This window comes from Sus scrofa, chromosome 15 (genome assembly GCF_000003025.6).
Source record: "Sus scrofa isolate TJ Tabasco breed Duroc chromosome 15, Sscrofa11.1, whole genome shotgun sequence".
NCBI classification, from domain to species: Eukaryota; Metazoa; Chordata; class Mammalia; order Artiodactyla; family Suidae; genus Sus; species Sus scrofa.
The window spans coordinates 63110306-63133450 of NC_010457.5; the positions used below are offsets into that span (position 1 = coordinate 63110306).

A 23145-nucleotide genomic window follows, 5' to 3' on the forward strand; every position below is an offset into this window, starting at 1 on the left:
TCTAGCCTCAGTCTTCCCATATTTTTGGTTTTCTTTCTGCTCCATAGATGGTCAATTTTATGCTGTCATTTCTGAAATTTTTCTACACAGCTCAAACCTCTAAATTTTCAGAAGCTTCCAGAACTCTGTCTTATGTACCTTTCTCTTTCCTAGATACACCTTCCACTTAAGTGACCTCATCTAATTTTAAGGCTCACTTCTAATTCTAATTTTAAGGCTCAATTTTTATATTTCTAAAACTTAAAACTCACATCCAACTACTTAACTCACTCTGCTCCTGGAACAGTAAAACTAAATTAAATAGTAAAACACAATTTTTAATTTTTTGACAGAATTATTTCTTGAATTTTTCTCATTTAATCAAGATGACCACCATCTATCCAGGCTTTCAAACCAAAATTATAAGGTCATATCCTTCTCTTGTTTAAATGCTTCCAGTAAATGCCCATGGTGCTAAGAAGGGAATATTTATTTGTTTTTAGTGTTCCACATAATCTGCCCATATGCACTTATTGCTTGGATGTCTTCATCTGTGCTCTCCTTCTTCACTCTGCTCCAGGTACATCAGCTATTTTCAATTTTCTGAACATTAGATCTCAAATTAAATGCTGGACTAGCTAGGAGTTCCCATCGTGGCTCATTGGTTAACAAACACGACAAGTAGTAGTATCCATGAGGAAGTGGGTTCAATCCCTGACCTTGCTCATGGGGTTAAGGATCCAGCATTGCTATGAGCTATGGCCTAGGTCGCAGACACGGCTCAGATCTCCTGTTGCTTTGGCTGCAGCTTAGGCTGGCAGCTACAGCTCTGATTGGAAACCTCACCTGGGAACTTCCGTGTGCCACTGCTGCAGCCCTAAAAAGACCCAAAAAAAAAAAAAAAAAAAAAAATGCTGGACTAGCTAATCTAATGTAGCTAGTAACACCAATGTTCTCTATCCCATTATTCTTCTATAAATCTCTGCATTGAAGTCATCACCATCTGATATTTATTTTGCTGGTTTGTTTTCCATTACACTAGAATGTTAACTCTAAGAAAATAGAAACTTCACCTGTCTATTCCCCACTGGTTTCCCAGAGTCTAGAACATAGTATGGAGCAGATACGTCCTTCCTTCTTGATGTATAGCAGACATTCCAATAACATTCATAGAACTGTGGTAGGCATTCAAACATAGCACATTTGAATAATATGTAGCAAAACAAATGTTAACTATTATTGTTTTAAATTGTTTTTTCACTGGTATCATCATTTGTATTAATAAGGTTACAAGTAGCTGTTGGTTAAAATGGTACATACAATATGTATATCTGTTAGGAAAACTTCAGCTTCCTACTAAAGGGTTAATGTCACAGGGGCATATATTTAGCCTTATTTCTCATATGTGACACTGGCCTTCACTAACTACCAGCAAAGATTTGGGTGCTGGAAGGAAGGGCATCTATGTACTTTACAGAGCAATAAGCAAAGTAACACTAACAGCCACCTGGGTTTGGTCTTAAACGAAATGAAGAAGTTCCACATATTTCACTTGTGAACCTGGTTTATAATCAACTGCCCCTCTCTATCTCTGTATTTCCATCTGAGAGGCATACCTGAGGCTCCCAACTTGGGCATCTCCTCAGTCTTTCCCTAAGGAAATGAGCTCAATAGTTCGTTCCTATGAGGACTTTTACCATTATTGATGAAAAAAGACATTAGAAAGTGAAAGAAGTTCTCTCCACAAAGCACATAATAAGGATACTTAAAGAAAGAGGACAATTATCTTTAGACATTTTTCAACTCTCCCCCAAAATATGTTACCTTGGTTTCAGATACTCAAATTAAAATGAAATTCTAGGTAAGACTAAAAAAAATGCATTCCCACACTATGAAATCATAAAACTGTAGGGTTTTTAAAAAGTATTTCTCTGGGAAATATATATTTTTTCAGGGTCTTTGGACTCAATGACTTTTGTAAGCCCCAGTTACTTTGGCTTTTGTGGGACTCCTTTCTCTATGAGAATTGTCAACAATTATATTTTCTGACTATATTGATTGATATAAGAACACATGCTATTATTATACATGAAAAATATTTTCATGATCTAAAAGTTTATTGTTTTAATTCAGAGTTTTAAAGAAATTAAAATATTTTCATGGGTCTCCAAAAGTATGGTAGCCCTAGGCTACAGTATACTGGGCCTAATGGATATGTTGACCCTGCTGAAATGGAAGAGAAACAATTTGAACACAATTTGTCTATCAAAGGACTAAACAACTGTTCAAACAAAACACTGCATTTATATGTCACAATTTTTATGGTATTCCACATCACTAAATGATTATTCAACATACATTTTGAGCACTTAGACACACGTGTAAGACAATAAACACAAGGCCTACTTTTGCTCTGGTTATGAGAGGAGTTGAATACATTTCTCTATCAAAATGAAAGCAAGTTTTTTAAGTCGTCAAAAATATCGGAGTTCCTGTCATGGCTCGGTGGTTAACGAATTTGACTAGGAACCATGAGGTTGCAGATTCCATCCCTGGCCTTGCTCAGTGGGTTAAGGATCTGGCATTGCCATGAGCTGTGGTGTAGGTTGCAGATGCTGCTCGGATCCCGTGTTGCTGTGGCTCTGGCGTAGGCCGGTGGCTACAGCTCCGATTCAACCCCTAGCCTGGGAACCTCCATATGCCATGGGTGCAGCCCTAGAAAAGACAAAAAGACAAAAAAAACAAACAACAAAAAAAATTGGTGTTTAATATCCCTGAATATATGGATTCATGAGAGCACATTCTTACTTTTTTTTAGAAAAATATTTAAAAACTAAAATGATCTACATCAGAAAAGATGGAGTTACATTTCAGTCCATTAAAGACCTTGAATATGGAATTAAAAGCCAAAGACTTTATGAAAATGAAATCATTATTTTTCCCTTTCCCTTTCTCTTCTGGAAAACATTCAGGCAAGTTTTTATATACTCTATCTTGCCTCCTTTCTCCATCTTCCTCCTAGATGGTATGACTATACATTCTAATGTGCTTGGGAGATTTCCTGTTTTTGTCTTTTGCCCCAATGCCTCTTTCACTCTTATAAATGACCCAGGTTGGAGAATTAATTATAGCCCTCTTATCTACAGTGACTCTGGAGTTTAATGTCATTCAACTTCATTTATATTCTTGTCAACAACTTAAACTACATAAATACAGATAAAGATAAGAAAGATATTTCTATCAGATTCACTCTCTTTGGGTATAAGTCTAGCTCTGTAAATTCCAAGAGCAAAAATTACCATTGGCATTCCAGTGCCATATAACACAGTTCAATGTAAGATTCCCCATAATCTTATCTCAGTTTAGAAATACTATATTGTCTCTCCTATCTCTATTCATTGTTCTTTACTTGGCTTTTCAACATACTCTCATTCTTACCATTCCTTGTTGCTTTAGATGAAATACCGTGCATGACCCAGGCCCACCCTGAGAGCTAAATCTTAAGAGCTAGTTTATCATGTCAGCATCCAAAGCAGACCTTTCTCTTTCTCTGTCTCTTCTTACTATGAAGGGATGCTACCTGTTAATGCCATATGGCTCCCTTTTTTTTTTCTCAACACAAATAACTCATCTTGGAGATAGACAGCATAGATGCCTATCCACATAGTTATTTTAGAAATTTACTTGAATCCAAAATGTCTTCTACCTCCTGAAATATTGCTAGAGCTTCATCAAAAATCTTCTTGTATGAATATTCAGATGGTCCTGGGAAGGGCTATTTCTAAATTTTTGTCAATACTTTCTACTCCAGTATAAGTTAAAATTTCCAAAGCAGAGTCTAGTAGGAAGAATAGGAAGAAAATGAAGGCTCTGGAGTAAAGGCAGAACAAAATGCTGCCTTGCCAAGAGAAAATCATTATGATTCCTGTCCAGCTAAATCTGCAGCCCATCTAATCTCTTCCTGCTAGAATAAACTTTGAAACCAATTAAAAATATCTCTTTTTTATGAGGCTTCATAGTGTTAAAAATAAAATATGCTCTGGACTATATGAGAGAGACTTGTGTACAAATACTGATTCTGCCATTTACTTATTCTGAAACTTCATGCAACTTAAGATTGCTCTACCTATAAAAGAGAGGTGATAATTCTTAACTAATAATGTTATTGCAAAGATTCAGGGAAAATTACAGCACTAATTGCCTAGCCTACCCTGAATTCTAGTGAAAAAAAAATAAGGACCCTTCTTTTTTTTTTTTTCCACTTTTCAAATAAAATGAGATATCACAAATGTATCAATAAAAGAAAAGAAAAACGTCCTAAATGAGAATGCTTGCACAGGGACAAATATCTGACTGGAAATAGGCAGTTTGTGTGAAAGGTAGCCCAGATCCTACCTGTACTGCCAAGTACTACATTTCCTATCTCCATAATTCTGAAAGTTTTTATCTTTGAAGGAAAAGCAAGACAAAACAAAAACAAAACAAAGAAATACTGTTTTCAGGGACACCAAGCACAGATGATGGGGAAGGTCACCACCTGTATACAGGAAATGAAGTAAAAGTCTACATACTTAAGAGTAAGACCTTCAATGTTCCTCTCACCCCACTTTTGGTAACTACGTCTAGGCTTTTACCACCCCACATGTCTTACAAATAACCAAGCTAGCTAGCAGCAATGGGTACCCTAAAGCAAAGGCAGCCAAATGACAGTTCTTCTTAGGCACAATAAGATTTCAAACAGTAGAGCCAATAGTCAGAAGATATTTGCAAGAATATGTGAATGAACACTCTTGAAACAGAGGGGACATGCAAAAAACAGGAACTAAGAGTAGAAATAGAAATAGTGTTAATGCAAAAGAAAATTGTGGGGAGGATTTCCCATTGTGGCTCAGCAGAAACAAATCTGCATGAGGATGCAGGTTCAATCCCAGGCCTCGCTCAGTAGGTTAAGGATCCAGCATTGCCACGAACTATGGCATAGGTCACAGCTCAGATCCTGTTTTCCTGTGGTTGTGGCGTAGGCCAGCAGCTAAAGCTCTGATTCAACTTCTAGCCTGGGAACCTTCATATGCCATGGGTGCAGCCCTTACAAAGACAAAAAGAAAGAAAGAAAGAAAGAAAGAAAATTGTGGGTAAAATGTAATTTAATACACTTAGAAAATAATGACACTCCATAAAACACACAGAATAATATATTTAAAATCAAAGAATAAGAAATAAGCCATGGAAATTATAAATCTGAAAGTAAAATTTAAAAAATAAATATGAGTTGAAATATAAGCTTAAGGAGTTATCATGTAAAACAAAAACAGTAAATTAAATGAAAAAAGATAAGACAATTAGACGACTAACTCAGGAGTTTTACTATCCAGCTAGCAGAAAACATGGACAATGAAAATGGAAAAAAATGTTCAGAAAAAAGGGGGGTGGGATTCCCAACCTGGAGCAGCAGAAACGAATCTGACTAGTATCCATGAGGGTGCAGGTTCAATCCCTGGCCTTGTTCAGTGGGTTGGGGATCTGGCATTGATGTGAGCTGTGGTATAGGTTGCAGATGCAGCTCGGATCTCTTGTTGCTGTGGCTATGGTGTAAGCTCGCAGCTGTAGCTCTGTTTGACCCCTACCTAGCCTGGGAACTTCCATATGCCATGGGTGCAGCCCTAAAAAAAGAAAAAAAAAAAAAAAAAAAAAGGAAATCTCTCAGAATTAAAATACGTATTTCTAGTTATGTGCCTAGAGTGAAGAATGAAAAAGACCCATAACAGAGCACAAAATTATGAAATTTTAATGTCACATATTAAAATTAGATTAGAGCTGCTAAAACTCACCCCTTAAAAAAAAAAAAAGTTAATATACAAGGAATCAAGAATTGGAGTGGACTTCCTCCTGTGGTATGACAGATTGGCAGCATCTTAGGAACACCGGGATGCAGGTTTGGTCCTATGTTTGATCCTCTGCCAGGCACAGTGGGTCAAGGATACTGCGTTGCTGCAGCTTAGGTGGAGACAGTGGCTGGGATCTGATCTCTGGCCCGGGAACTCCATATGCCCTGGGGTGGCAAAAAAAGAATCAGAGGTATTTCAGACTTTCCAGAGAAACACTGGATGCCAGCAAACAATGGAACAACTAAGGGTAGCATACAGACATGTCAGTCAGAGGCTCCACCAACTTCTCTTCCAAGAGCCATTTCTCAGAAAGCTCATTAGAAGATGTATTCCACCAAACTCTGCACATAAAGCATGAGAAACATAAAAGGAATTCCAGAAGGCAAAGATGAGACAAAATATATTAGCAGGCCTAACTTGAAAATAATCAAACCAGAACACAGACAAGGATGGAGCCTTCTGGGAGGGGAGGTCACCAGGAAATAAAATCAACATATTAACAAATTTGAATGCATAGAAAATTACACTAAGAATTTGAAGGTTATAGGGAGATTAAGCTATAGGTACAAAGATAATTAAGTAAATGAAGCATAACAATTTATTATCTCAAGAAAAACAATTAAAAGTTAGGCAAACAAAGGATTCCTTAGCTGTGCTGGTCTGTCTACTCCACAACTTGGAAGTAGAGCTCTCACTCCAAGCTGGAGGATGATGAGATCTTCAGGCTATCAGACCAGGAGGAAGTTATAAGGTACAGGTCAATCTTCCTGCCACTGAACCATTTTCTGTTCATTCAGGCCTCTCTAGCCTTTTGACACCTGAAGATGATAGGGCCCTGTTTAAGAGCATATAACAATCTAATAAAGCCACTCCTGTCTCTGTTTTCAGCCGACTGGCTTTCCCCATCATTGGCATGCTGCTCCATGTTTATTATAGCTGATTGAATTGGGGTGACTGAGCATCTTTTAGTGGTGGCAGCGTAAGTCATTGTCTTTTTTTTTTCTGTATTTTTCTATATCTCTCTATAGTCTCTAATAAATGTGGAAAGTAAAGCATTATAAGGAAAATTCTGGGACCAATTGGGTGCTTACCCTTGGAAAAATAAATAAACTAGGCTTCAAGAATGGATGCCAGGGTTTGTGAGAGCTGGGGAAGTGGAGCTCATTTCCAGATTGTTTTCTTCATTTAATATGTCCTTCCTTTCTCAGTTTATGTTTGGTCCTATGGAAAGAGTGTCAGATAGTGAAGCACTGATTTCCTCTAGTGTCATGTAAATACAGTAGGAGATAAACAGACCAGTATTTTTAATTTCAATTGGGATACGATGAGACTAAAATGGGAGGCAGGGATGTACAATGTGAAGAAAGTCATTGGAAATTGAGAGCATCATTCTTCACCTTCCTTTGGTAACATAAGGAAGAAATCCAGGAACATCTCCAGTGATTGTGATAGATCATGGAAAAAAAATCAGTGAGTTCCATATCCAAAGGACATTTGTAATGGATCAACCTCATGTTGTCATGAGCTGGACAAAGGAGTCTGGTCTTTTTCTTAGTTCACTATTCCCATCCTTTACCTTTATCAAGAGACCTCCCCCCTCACTGGACTCCTCTTCATCTGACTAGTAAACTTGCCTTTTCCTTGAGATCTAGTCTTAAAACACTGACTGTTTAGCTTGGGGAACTCAGTAAATTGCATTGATTATTTCCCTGGATGTTTCTGGAAGGCTCTTTTGACAGATTGTACCTAGATTTTACACCATTGAATCTCTGATACATATAACAGAAATGCATTATAAAAAAAAAGTGCTCCCAGGCACCACAGTCACAAGGCTCTGCTGTAGGTGAGTATGCCATAAGAAGCCATGCGTAGCCCAATAGTGGGTGACTTGCTGAATGGGCACCACCATCTGCACATCCAGATAGATACTTGACACGTATTGCCCTCAAATTCCTGTGAAGTTGACTGCAGCACAGCAGGTGCCACAGAATAGCTTGTGCTCCTTAAATTCATAGTGTGTTCAATGTTCAAGGAGTTAATTAAAAAATACTCTCCAGATTTACACATTTTCTCAAAGTAGATCAAAAGAGGGTTTGGAAATACAAGTCTAAAGTAAATAAGACCAACTGCTGATTTTTCAATTAGGTTATGTTTCAGGGATACAAAATTACATATTCCTTTCCTATGCACGTCCCCTGCACTTTTTAAACACAGAGCAACCCATTATTAAGCTATTAATCACCTCTTCCAATTAATTGCTAGAAAATGACCCAGGTTTTAGTAGTAGAGTTGCAATTGAAAAGCTCTTTGATGTTTGGCAAGGCAAAGTTACAGGCAGTAGTAATTTAAGACAGTGAGGCTATTAGCTGCTGTTTAGAATCTCAATTACTCTAAAGATAGATAATTACAAATAAAACAAACTTGTTCTCCTACATTAGTAAGTGCTTCTTTTTGCTTTACAAAATTTATGAGTGATTTTTTTCAGCCACTAAATATAATTTCCACATGAAAAATTGATCTTAACAGTATGAAGTATGGCTACAAGTAAAAGCTGTGTTTTCATCGAAAAGAATAAATGCATTTCCTGAACTCTGACTGTTAAAGCTAATTGATTTATTGGCCCTCTATATAGTGTATTATTGTCTTCATGCTCTGGGGACAAGGAAGTTCTTCAAAAAAGAGCTAAATTCTGCCACATCAATATGTCAGTTGAAGCACATCTTCCCTTTCTTCAAGTGTAGGGTTTCTTGCAGCTTAAAAGTAAGAAAGAAAATCTCTTTCCAGGATTGGTTAGAGTTAACTGAATGCTGCTACATCCCTTGGCTTATGGAGTGTGTACTCTCACTGCTTTAATGCTCCTGAGAAGTTAATAGTGTGGGGGTTCTTGTCTTTTTAATCATATTCCTTTCATAGTAAAATATTTATTCAAGCAAATGTAAAGTACTTGTCAAAATATGAGAATATGAAATTCCCATTTTTAGGTTTCTTAAACACAGCAGTGATACAAAATAAAAAGTGATGCATTTTCCCCCAGGGCTAGTTTTCAAATGCATGAAATTACCAAATATGTTTTTGGTTTTTTTTTGTCCTTTTTTACCTTTTGGTTGCTATACAAATTAGTAAATAGAATGAGAGAAGTTTCTCAGCTGCAGTTGCTCTCAATATTGTACAACCATCTTCATAAAAACATTTTTAAAAGGTGAAAAACGCAAATACTGAAATGATTCTATCTAGATTTTTCCCTTAACATGAGGTATAGCTGACAGATTTGGTGATGCCTTTAAGATGAAATTCAGTCCAGAAACCAAAAGAAGACTCAACATTTTATACTTGTGGGCACATATCAGACTGACCCAAAGGGGACAGAATGTGGATGAAATGATTCCAGGTTCAAGATATCCTATCACCTACAGGCCTTAGGGTCTTCAGTAAAAAAATTCTCTTCTTCCCTTGCTCCAAATCTATCCTTTGTATAGCCATTGACTGGAGGTGGCTGGAAAGATAGTACGGTGGATTTTAATTTTTTCCTAAAAGTTTCTTTACCTCCACGAATATATAAATAGCTGTAGTCTGTATAAAGATGTAATGCATAAGGAACATTTTTCCCTCAAGGTCAGAGTATTAGTCTTTGATTTGCCAATGTCACTTCCCTATTTGGTACAAGTGTCTATTAATGCCATTGGCTAACTACAGTCAAAAATAGAAAAGAAAGAGGAGCTTAGATGTTTTCAAAGGAAATTAATAAAACAAATTTCTCTCACATGTCCAAAAGATTCAATAATATGTGGAGAAGAAATCAATTGATGTAAGAAAATAGGATTTCTCCTTTTATAGATACTCACGTTGTTCATGCTATTTTGCTGTTCTCTCTCAACAGAATTTATTACCCCATCAATTTCCCAGGATAAACTCCTTCATATATGTAAATTGTTGCCTCTTTCACAGCAGCACACCTCTAAAGCAAATCAGCAGAATGCTTCATCCGAGTTTTAAAAAGAAAAATATTACTAAGTGATTCACAAATTAAAACTGTCTTTCACACTACAGAAAATTATGCCGTCTTCATTTGAAATCAACAGTTTTGAAACAGGAAGTTTGAAATTCCAAGTAAATTTAACTTTGTGAATTGGAACAAGGACAAGACAAAAGTTTATTCTGTGGAGTTCCCGTTGTGGTGCAGTGGTTAACAAATCCAACTAGGAACCATGAGGTTGCAGGTTCGATCCCTGCCCTTGCTCAGTGGGTTAAGGATCTGGCATTGCCGTGAGCTGTGGTGTAGGTTGCAGATGCAGCTCAGATCCTGCGTTGCTGTGGCTCTGGCTTAGGCTGGTGGCTACAGCTATGATTCAACCCCTAGCCTGGGAACCTCCATATGCCGCGGGAGCGGCCCAAAGAAATAGCAAAAAGACAAAAAAAAAAAAAAAAAAAAAAAAAAGTTCTTTCTGAAATAGGTAGTTTTCATTATCAGGCTCCGATTGTTTTCTGAATGATCACTGGGAAGCAAGAGTGTGGGAATGTGGGGTTCTATTTAAGAATAAGCATGTTCCCTTATAAGTTTTTATAATTTAATAGTGAATAATAAGCAAAACAATAGCAATCTATATTAGCATATATTCAGACAACCATTTCCAAACAGTGTGGCATGGTGAGGGGTCAAAATTTTAGAGTGGCTGAAAAAGGAAAGCTTATAGTTAGATATTTTATATTCACAGATATTCTGTACTTTCTGTATATATTGGATCACATTAGTAGGTAATTCCATCTCTTAATGGCTGTCATAATGCTGGCTCAAAAAGTCAGATATTAAGTAAAAGACCTGCCAGTGGTGAGTAATACGCCATTCTGCCTTTTCAGTATTTCCACACTTATTGACCCTACTGTTCTATTGTATCCTATAGATCTTTGCATTTATTTTGATTTGTACAGTGCCATCTACATTGCAGTAACAAACTAAACAGTCAGAGGATGAGTGAATGGAAGAATGACTAAGTAAATCTGTATTTCCTCCTGTTAAAATGAATCAGAGCACAACTGATTCCAACTGAGCACAAACTGGGATGAATTAAAAACATTTCCAAGAATATACCTTATTACTCTTAAGGGAATTTCCTTCTTTGTCCAGCTTTAGAGGAGATATATCTGCCGAGTCTCGGCCACCTTGTGACTCTGCATATGTGTGTGTGTGTTTGTATATAAATACACTACAAAAAGCATCAAAATTTGTAGGGAAAAAGCTGCCTTTATCCTGGGATTTGAATTCTCTGGATTTTCCTAGTCTCAAAATGTTCATGCTAATTGTCTGACATTGGGTGTCTATATGCATTGTACCTGCCACATCCTGCTTTCTTGACCCTGGACTTGGTTCTAGAATGAAACTCCATGGGTCAATATCTGTCAGATTATTTTTTTTTTTTCTGTTTAGACCTCTATTTCTGATCTCTCCTACTCAGCTATGCACTGTTCCTTTATATCTTGCAGATTTGTATTAATTTTGCCAGTGGAATGAACTAAGTGGATCATAGATCATCACTATGTTGAGTTCTGTATCAATTAGACTGACTTGTCTGAACAAAACTATACTATTCTCTCTTTAAATATGCATTAAACTAATCCGATCACCAGAAACCTAAGCTTGCTTGGCTGCATTCATACTTCACAGATAATAAGAGAAATACAAGAAACATTTTTACTTATAATTAAAGTATGTAAACTGTTATCCTCCACTGACAAGTGCATGAGTAAGTATACAACAAAGGTTCCATGATGTATCTATGGAAACTCAAACTTAAACAATTTCACTTCCAATGTTACTCTGCTTTTTCAGTAACTTCATTTTTGGTGGTGTGAACACTTTATAACATATGCAAGTCCAAAATGATCATAGGTACTAAGCATCATGTGGAAGCCTGAAGATCAAGGAAAAAAAAATGATATGGGCAAGCAAAATACTTCAAATCTCCTAAAACAATATTTAAAGTTCATACCTAATCATACATAGCCAAGACTTATGTTAGCCTAATGACATTTAATAATATGTAGTTCTTACTTAAAAATACATAGCCAAGGCTTCTCCGATTAAAAAAGTAGGATCTACATAAACAATAAGCACAATTTTCAAGAAAATACTGACTAATGAAAAAGAACATTAATTATACTAGTTTGAATAGTGGTGACTCTTTACCATCGGTTTTTATCAGAATTTTAAAACATTTTAAAATTATCACGTAGATATAGGCAGCTTGTTACTACTTGTTTTCTTTTCCCATCCATTCTCCACCAACTAGATAATGAGAGTTTTGCCAGTTAATTCATAGAGAATGAACTGTTCAGCAAAGACAATTTGAGTAAGATGTTCTGTGAGCCTGAGAAACTTTAGAATGGTGTCCTAAAAAAATACTTATTTTCTAGTCATTTAACTGAATTTCATCTTTTTTACTTTGTTAGGAGACTGGAACTAGCATTAATAATATTCACATCTTATAGAAGAGAAAGAGGAAGAACTAACTGAGTGCAAAGTATCAGTATCTTTCACAGGAAAAGAACATAGATCACCCTGACTGAATATTAAGTCTGTACATATCGTCTATTGCTCCATCCATTCTTCTGCTCAGGACACGTGGTTTTAAAACCCAACCTCATAACAGGTTAAAAAATGCAAAATTAAAAAACATAGAAATGTTATAAAAATATGATTTTTAATTTCACCAAATTTTATATATTTTTAGAACATTGAGAATTGATAAAAGGGGATTTTGAAAACTATTTCAGTGACCTACTTCTTCAGTGCAAAGGGAAACAGCAATCTTGTGCATAAATGGCTACTCCTGCCTTCCTAGCATTCTTATGTGTTATAAAGCCCTTTATAATATCTGATACCCAACTGAGTACTTCCTTTTACCATTAACTCCTTAAACCATGAATATTTAACGAAAACAAAGTTTAAACCCCTGACTCTTTTCACAGTTAGTATCTATAATCCTTTTTTCCAGACTAGGTGTTTCCAAATCGTGTTAAATCTTTCATCTTCCTCCTGGTCAATTTCAAGGTTTTTATTGAATCAAATGCACTTTTTTTTATACCAGCTTTCCTTTTGCTTTTAGACATTTCTACTGGCTTAGCAAGAGCTGTTCCAATTAGGTGATTACCCTATATGTGGTATATTGAATTAAGCATTCATTATTTTTAGGCAGTGACCTCTGAGAGAATTATTTATTTATTTATTTATTTATTTATTTATTTATTTATGATTTTCTTTTTCATTAGAGCTAGTTTATAGTGTTCTGTCAATTTTCTACTGTACAGCATGGTGATATTTTTAATGTACGGGATAATTAAAATGGGTTCTGAAAAATTGAGGCATTTTCTTTTTTGTAGACTTTGAAAAAAGTTTGATTTTTTTAAAATTTTAACAAACATCCCAATAAACCACTTTTAATAACTCTAAAAGAAATGTTAATAAACAAATCTTCGATTAGATAATATATTTTCTTACAATAGATTACTAGAGGAATATGCTGAAAACAATGTAGTTGACCTCTAAGTGAAATGATTATATAATAGGGTTTTTCTCACCTTAAATAATTTTATTTCCTATGAAGTTTTAAAAGACTGACTTTGTATTTATTCCCCTTAAATTGTAAAACCAAAGAAAAGGTAAAGAGGAGGAACAGTTAACCTCTGGTGACCAAAGGTGCACTTGATCTGTTATTTTGTATTCTATACTCTTCAAAAGAGCAATATAAACAGAATTATTTATGCCCAGCAAAATGTTGCTTAATTACTTATGCACCACTGTTTGCTTGTATTTTAAGCTCTCTCTACCACCCACAGGCAGACGTTAAACAGCTGGTAAAAGCTAGCTTTAGTCTTGCCTGTTTGAAATTAGCATACTTGAGCTTTGAAAAAACTTTGTTACCAATTTACATATGCATAGAGACTGATATTTAGACTCACCATATGATATGTCCCTCAAGAGCTTTTCTTATTGCCTCCATCCTAAGGTCTCAACCTAGAGACTGTAAATCTAGCAGGTGATTAATTCTATACCCTTGAGAAACTAGCAATTAGCACTTGCAACCAGTAAAAAATTGTCATTTCAAAACCCTGTTTACTATGCCCATGTATTTTCTATGAACTCACAGTTAATTCTAAATAGATGTGTATGGCAATAGATCTGCAGACATTTCTGTCTCTTTATGTAAAATATAATATTGCTACCAGCTAATCAACCTATTAAATATATATAATTGACATTCCTCTTTTAATATAAAATAGCAAGATGTAGCAAGCATGGAAACACTATACATGATGTTTTATGTTACTAAACCTTAATCAGTTCATTTCAACATGATGACTTTGTAGGGTTTACCTGTTCTGTGTCAATTCTTATCTCTGATAGCTGAAATTACCGTACTTCCAGATGTTCTTATGCATTATTGAGGTCTTCTGCAGTAGATGCTGGAAAAGGTAAGATAAGGTTTTATTTCTTTGTAGTAGTCACAACACTGAGATCAAAGACGGTAAAGTGCAGTGCTTAGTATTGAAAACTATGATGAACCTAACATTTATTTTCAAGTCGCAAACCTATCATAAAAACTGCTCATCAATCTTTAGTTAACCATTTTATGTGTAATCTGTGAGTCAAGCAAGGAAATGTTTTGAAAGGTTTAAAAATATATATTTGACCACACAGTAAACTAGTGCTAATTATGCACGTGCATAGTATAAGTTTTAAATTGAAAATATATATTGGAGCTCTATCCTGTGAGACAGGTGAAAATAAAAAGACCTATTAAAACTGTTTTATAGAATAACTTGTATGGAACAATGTACTTTGGTCAGATTTAAGAATGTGTTAAAGAAGAATAACTCACACACACATATTTTAAAAAAATAGTTTCTGATAAAATCTGCCAGTGCTATGGAGAATGCTAACTAAAGTGAAAACAGAGTAATTCCATTTTCTAGGATATTTTCAATTCAGTTCAAAGGAAAGAAGACAGGTGCACGTAACTAACATGCATGATGCCCGCAGTGTGTTAACTTACTATAACCAAAACATTTCATTTTGAATTTTATGTTACACGTTTTTATGATTACAAGATTAAAAAAAACAGCCATGTAGAGTAGCTTAATTCCTAACTTCCATGATCTCCAGTTAGCAGGCAGACTTACTTCACAAATGAACATTAAAAATCCAGAAAACACATTCAGGAACAATTTAGTTAACCAGTATTAGAAAACCAAGGGCAGTAGATCCCCTTTATTCAGAAGTGCAAAGTGAGGAGAAAATCCAAAATGATCTTGTAGAAAAGTGGACTTTATTTTCTCCAGATGCACAGTCATTAGTTGGTCAGCTATTAAAAAAAAAAAGCCTGCTAGACTTTTGACTAATTACATCATCGAATCATCATACTGTTAAAATCAGTTGCAGGGCACTTGTACACTACTAAATCCCTGCTTCTAATTACTATTTTAGTCTCTTTTTCCTTGTGACATGTTGGTGATAGATCATTATTTTTTCAGCAATTTGTTCGCATTTATATGCAATATAATTGGATCTGATTAATTATTATGATTAATGACTGCAGAATTTCCTTGCAAAGCTATTAATACTGGTAGTATCAAATGAAAGACATGGACAAATGAAAGCCAATGGATTCCTGTTGCTCGTACTTGCAGTGTCTGGGCTGAAGTAACCCTTTGCTGTTCCCCAGCAAACAGAAAGGGACTGTGAAGGAGAGCTTGTGGAATGGCTATCAGAAGCTCATATGTTTGAAGTGTTTAGAATGATTTTTCGCTGATTTAGGTGCATTGTAAATGAGAAACCTAGCAGTTCTCTGTTCAAAAAGAGCACGTCATGTTATTGATCTAAAGCGGTAAGGAAATGTGTAGCATTCAAAATATGTAGAAAGCTATTAAGAAATAATTGTCTTGAAGGATATTTATAATTTCTCCATTTTCCTCAACAAACATGGTATAAGGCACTTAGTTAACGTCTATTAAATGTCAGATTACAAAATTTCCAAAGGACATATTTATGTAGAGTGTGTTTTGTATTTTAAATTATATTTTGGCTTAGAAGTAGGATATTACATGTAAAAAAAGCAAACAACGACTGAGTAGCTTAGGGGATCGACTTTCCTGTTACCTCTGGGACCTGACTTTAAATCTGGCTTTGAGCAAACTGAAGAAAAATCATTTCAATCTAATGGCAGCAGCAAATAAAAAAATCAGATAATTTGAGTTCCTTGAAGGTGGCAGCAAGCATTTTGCTTTATGAAGTGTCTGGGATTCTGGGTTTTAAAGGAAAGAATTGGATTTGGAGGATGCATGCCTGATTATAAATTGTAAAATACAAAAGATGTTGAGTATAATTTGCATCTTTCATAAACAGTACCAGCCCTGCTCCTGGCATGAGTCTTAACAGGGGGCACAAAGTCTTGAATTCTGCTTAGAAAATAGATTCATCGGTCTCACCCAGAATTGGTAGTGGTGCCTGCATTAACGTCAAGATTCAAATAAATAAATAAATAAATAAATAAATAAAATATTTTAAAGCTTTTTGGTTAGAAGTGGATGGAGGTATCCAAAAATGTGAATAATTTTAAAAAATGAAACAATGGTGCATAACCAAGCCAATGTACAAATAAAAGAGATGACTTTGCTTTATAAATCGCTGCAATTTTTCCTTCATGATGCATATTAAATTAAGCTCACCAAAAGGAAAAAGAAAGTAAAGAAATCATTGTGTTCAGGTGAAGAGCAAAACAGTTAAATCACACATGACTCTTAGTCCTTTCAGTTTTAGCAGAGAGAATGCCTGTGAAGCTTTCACATGATTATTGATACTGACATGTAAAATTCTTCATTCATATTCATACATTTCAGAAGATATTTGGGTTGGGTCTGTATTTCTTATGGAAATGATTACAACAAATGCAAGAACATCATTAAAAATCTTCTAGCCACTACAAGGATACACAATTTGGCCTATCAGGCTTCTTAGATAAGCCACCAGCACTACCCCACTCCCCTGCCAAAGGCTTCATATAAATAATTTATATAAGGATAATGCTAGTTTTTCTTCTGAGAGCAGAAAAACGGGATTAAGGTGAGGATCAACACTGAAGCCGTTTTCGTGGGTTACTTGTATGTATAAACTATGTTCGTAGCAATTATTTTAGAAATTAGAGCTGGCCTTCACCCCAGTTGACAGTAGGAGTTGTAGTGAAAGGCAGAAATCCTGCTAAAGGATTTCATTTCTGTTCTTAAGTAAGCATCGCCGCCCAGGAGAGAGAGGGCACTCATACACCTGATAAATAATGTGGGGTGATCACAGTTGCTAAGACAAGAAAGGTAATGAAACAATTAGTAACAGAGCAACTGATGACATTATTAAATACATCGTGTATGAACTGCCATTAAGAAAACTGGTTATGAAGTACACTTTGTCTGGAAATGCAACATAAAGCAAATAAAATCTCTCACCATCCAGGGCATAAATAAGAATAGTCTGGGTACAGGGTGTTTACAATTAGACAGGTAATCTATCTGACTCTATAAGAGAACTTCTTTAGTTCATATCCTAGCTTGATTTCAGGTAGTCATTGCATTTAATGGAAAAAAATCATAATATGTTAATAACCATACTGCCTTGTAGCAACACACATCCACTTTTTTGAGAGAAACTTTATACTTGGCATTTTTATTGTCATTACCCAGACACAGAGACCAGAGAGTTGTGCTTTATATGTGTGACCAAAGGGACCCCAAAAGGAGACAACTTTTATTTTAACTGAATAACAGAATGACCAAAATCAATTATTCACATGTTACATTTTAGAGAACCAACTTATTTATCAGTTCTTTATCTAACTATGCAGATAGAGCCAAAAGCAAATCGTCTAGCAAACTAGTAGAAAAAGCAAGAGTAAATACTAGTGTCCTTGAATCAGTTCTACACCACCAACAGAATCTCTAGAAACTGCCCCTTGGCACACTCTATTCTAAGCAGCCTGTCCTAATTCAACTCTCATGCCAGAATCTACCCAGACAAGGAAGGCTCTTAGAAAATCTGATCAATCCAAGAGTTAGTAACTCTTCCATCCAAAACTGAATCAAACTGCTGTATCAGAGTATAAGCCATCCTTTCTAGGGACATAAAGTCTAGATTCCCCCACGTACATCTGTATTATATTGTATAGGACAAAGAATGGCTAAAATATTGGTATGCTAAGGGGTATAAATTTTGGCTATTCTTCAGTTCATGTGCTCTAACTTCCATTAGCCTTCCCTACCAGAAATAAATAATCTAAGGTGATGGGAGATTACTTATTTTTCTCTGAAATCCTCACCTCACCTAGTGAGTGATGGGTGCATAATTTTTTAAAATTTTTTACAATAGCACTGTAGAGTCTTCCATTTAGAGTTCTTAGACTTTTTAAACACTGTGGAGTTCACATTCATCATTTTGTAGATGAACAAACAATGTTCTAAGAAGTGAGATAGTTTGCCCAATGCCATATAATTAATAAGTGACAAGGTTTGAAAGAGACTGAGATTCCTTGCCTCCAAATCTATAGTCTTACTTGCTGACTGATACAAAAATGGAATATAACATTTAGATCTCTATTTTTTTTTATTCTGACTTTAGTCAGTGTGATTGTCTCAGGAGATTAGTGTTTTTCATCTGAATAACTAATGCTCTGGTTCATATTTAAAGAATATCTTTTGCAACTATTCCCTTAGGAATTGAATTAAGATTGTAAACAACCTAAACATCCACTTATAGATATTTAATTCAATAAATGATGACATATTCATACAATAAAATGCTGTTAGGCCATTTGAAAGAATGAGCTAACTCTTCATGTACTGGCACAAAAAGATATTCTTAAAAGTTTAAAAAACAAGCAGCAGAGAAATGGAATGATCTCATTTTTAAATTCTGTACTTGGTTATATGAGGAAAGGAAGTCTAACATAATGCATACCAAATGTTTACTAGTAGGAATCTATGGGAATAGAACTAGGAGGACTGGGAGTGAGAATTTCACAATATTCTACATATATTTCTGAACTAATTGATTTTATTTCAATAACAAAGATATACTTGCTTTGTAGTTAAGAAAAGGTAAAACTAAAATAATTGCATAAATAAAATCTTAATTTTTGTAGGCTTTTATTTATGAAGATCAATGCTATGAGTTTTTTTTCAAAATTTTATCACATATATGAAGTGCAGACAATTTTTTGAAAGAAAAATATTTAGTAATTGATTTCAGTATCTCATTAAATATTTGCTTTTTCAATATGGATATATGTAATTACGTGTGGTCATAAAATAAGGTAGGGAGTATTACATTTTTTATCAAATAAGAAGATGTTATTCTATTTTGTTGTAATGAATATGGTGCTATTTTTATGCAGGGAAAGGAGAAGAACCAGTTGAGGGGGGTTTTGGTTGGGGGGGTGGGTTTTATTTAATTTTTTAAATATCATTTCCAAGGATGTTGGTGCACATTTCTTAGTAGAAAGATTCAAAAGACAAAGCAGTGTAGTTGTTTGGCAATTGTCAATGCCTCTCCTATGTGATTCCAACAAACAATATTTCAGTTCCTCAACTTTCCACAAATACAGCATATTCTTGAAATAAAACAATGCAACTTCATGTGGATTGTGTAAAATCATATTTGTTAAGAATTTGGAACTCTTCAAAAGAAGACATCCTATAAATATTACATTTGAAGAACCCCAGAATCGTCTATTTAATGTGCAAAAAAAAACTGAGTTTATCAGAACATCAATTTGTGAACTCCCTTCTCATCCAAACATCTGATTTAGCTAAGATTTTGGGGAAATGTTAATATAGCTCATATTACTTTTTCTAAAATTTCTATTGAACAACAGACAAGATTCTCAACATTGCACTTCAGAACACATATTACATTTTTAAAACATAAACATTTCTGAAGTAAAATCTATACCTGTAAATTATAAAAAAACTACTTATGAGAGACATTTTCTATGTGACAAATACATCAGTTCTTTTCTAGATTCTGAGAAGTAAATACAGGTGCTTTTATACATTTATTTTAGAAAAAAAGTGCAACAATTTTAAATTTAACAAGTGCATATTAGCAACACATTTCTGCTTGAGTATTCAGGTTTTATATAAGAACTATTTAATGGAAAGGACAGCTTCATTTTATTTCGGATGAAACAAAATGTACGGAAAGGTTCAGTTGCTCCCCCAAATAATAAAGCAATAAATAGAAAATCAAGTCAAAAATCAAAGAACAGCCAATGCTTTGCTATTCTCCAATAATCTTTTACATTAATATACCATTTACATATTTTCATATTTTAAAGTACAGCATCTTAGATAAACACCTAACAGGAGGGGCACACGTTTTCTGATCAAGTTTTTCCCAACAAAATATTTCATAGAATTTGTTGTGCTAAATATAGCTGTTCTTTTCATGTATTGATGATGGTATACTACAAAAATATCAACAAGATAAGCAGCAATATTAACAGCCAGTAATGTGTTGCTACATATTCTGGTTTCTCAATTTTTTTTAATACCTGAAGTAAACATATACAGAGTGGCAAATAAGCATTAGAAATTGAAGTTTATAGATCAAATACATAGAATTAAAGAATCTGAGCTTCAAAGAAGGTCAAGAGGCACACTACTGTAACAGACCCACAACCATAACTATGTGGAAAATCACACATTAAGATGTGATAAATGTAATACACTAACGATCATCTCTAGTGTTATTACGGCTTTACAAGTATACTGCTTGTATTCATAGTCAGGAAAATAACAGTAATTTACCATTTTACTGCAACTAGTTGCTCTGGATTCCAGTTCTATTGCTGTAGAAGTACTTCTTAAAGCTGTATTACAGTAACAGGAAGGTTCTTCATCTTCTGTTGTTGAGCTGAGACACTCACATATGTTCTGTTAGATTAAAAACAGCAAAGGTCAGTTTATTCACTAGTACCAGGAAGCATCATTGCAAAGAAATCAGAAAACCAGAAAGAAGATTAAGTGAAAGAAAATGTAAAACACAGAGGTTGGGGAGGTTGAGAGTAAGATGAAATGGTTAATAATACCTAGCTTAAAAAGAAGGAAAATATTTTAAAAATGGAAGGCCCAGGAGTGAGAATTGTGTGATAATACAGTAAGGAACAATACAATTTGCTCCTGCAATGGGCAATACTTGCCAAATTAAATCATACAGTTTGTGATCATATAGTTTTTTCAAAGATGTGCATGAAATCCATATAATCAGAGGATGAGAATTTCTCAAACCTGTCCCTGCTTTTCTGGTAAATGATTTGCCTATTTACTAAACAAAGAACTTGGTCACTCTGATATGAATTCACAGCAAAAATGTCCCCAAAGTTAATGGAAGATTAGCTAGGTACAAAGAAATGCCTGCTAATTTTTAAAGAAGAATTAATGAATTAAGAATAAATGCTGATTTCCAGCGAAGCAGACCCTAAGCCTATATATATATATATATATATATATATATATAGGGGGAAAAAAGTCTATAACTAAGAGTCATTGGTGAAATGATGATCAGAAATGCACTTGATAAGGCCATGCTGTAATCTTTCATGATTGCTCTGTCATCTTTGTGCCAAACTGTTCTTGTGCAGAGACCCTAAACATTTGAAGCTCTTGTGCAGAGACCCTAAACATTTGAAGTTCTTGTGCAGAGACCCTAAACATTTGAAGCTCAATTTGTTAGAGCTTCCATCATAAAGTACCACAGACCAGGTGGCTTAAACAACAGAAATGTATTTTCACAGTCATAAAGGCTGGAAGTCCAAGATCAAGGTGTTGGTAGGTTTAGTTTCTCTTGCAGCCTCTGTCCCTCGCTTCCAGATGGGCGCCTTCTCCATGTCCTCAGATGGTCTTTTCTCTGTGAGCATGCATCCCCGGGGTCTCTTTGTGTGACCACTTTCCTCTTCTTTTGAGGATGTAAGTCAGTTTGAATTAGGGCCCTCCCTAATGGCTTTCATTGTAATGTAATCATGCTTGAAAGTTCCCATCTCCAGATACAGTCACATTCTGAGGAAATGGATGTTAAGTTTTCAATATATGAATTTTAAAGGGAAACAATTCAGCCCATTAACAGCATCATTTGTAGTCTATCCTAAACATTCCATTGTAATCTATGACAATATGTTAACTTGCAGAAAATACTGTTCCATGTATTTTCTCTGCATGTAACATGTATGTATTGCACTAGATTGATTTTTTTTTCAGTCATGCCCCTCAGAGCACACCCATTCCATATTCAGTACTCAATGGCAGACAGGAAGATGTTTAACCATGGCTTTCTGGACAAGAAAAGGAAGTCCTGATTTGTGGCCTTTGCCAGTTACCCTGATATAAGTACTCCCACCATGACCAATTACAAGCTACGAATGTAATGTCACTAAATGCAAGTTGGGAAGTGTAACATACCAGTCAGGTACATCACTGGCTTCGGGGTTAAAAACATACTTTTTCTTTTTTAGGCCTGCACCTGCAGGATATGAAAGTTCCCAGGCTAGGGGTCAAATCAGAGCTGCAGCTACTGGCCTGTACCACAGCCACAGCAACACCTGATCTGAGTCATATCTGTAACCCATGTCACAGCTTGTGGCAACACCAGATCCTTAACACACTGAGCAAGGCCAGGGATCAAAACCGCATCCTCATGGATACCATTTGGGTTCTTAACCTTCTGAGCCACAATGGGAACTCTTTGTTTATTATTCCTGATATTCATATTTAAGTGGTTAGATTGACACCACAAAAAAAAAAAAAAGGTAAGGAGTTCCCGTCATGGCGCAGTGGTTAAAGAATCCGACTAGGAACCATGAGGTTGAGGGTTCGGTCCCTGCCCTTGCTCAGTGGGTTCACGATCCGGCGTTGCCATGAGCTGTGGTGTAGGTTGCAGATGCGGCTCGGATCCAGCGTTGCTGTGGCTCTGGCACAGGCTGGCGGCTACAGCTCCGATTGGACCCCTAGCCTGGGAACCTCCATATGCCACAGGAGTGGCCCAAGAAATTGCAAAAAGACAAAAAAAAAAAAAAAAAAAAAAGGTAAAACATATCTAATTACCTAGTCTCTAAGATTTTCTAATGCGATAAAAATGTTACTTTTGACTTTAGTGTATTGTTTCCATTTTATTTTTAATTGACTCTAAAAATCTTTTTTAAAAAATTAGAATATTGTTTTTTATTGACTTCTTGATTTGAGTAGAGATGTG

At 35.2% G+C, this 23145-nt stretch overlaps 1 long non-coding RNA gene across 1 annotated transcript in view; it reads right to left on the reverse strand.

The window, feature by feature from the left end:
• LOC110257064 overlaps positions 12726–23145 on the reverse strand; it is a 245680-nt gene continuing 235260 nt past the window's right edge. The window contains exons 5-6 of the long non-coding RNA XR_002339238.1: positions 20709–20834; positions 12726–14321 (exon numbers count right to left, since the gene is read on the reverse strand). This is a non-coding gene — a long non-coding RNA (uncharacterized LOC110257064). The remainder of the gene's footprint in view (positions 14322–20708; positions 20835–23145) is intronic.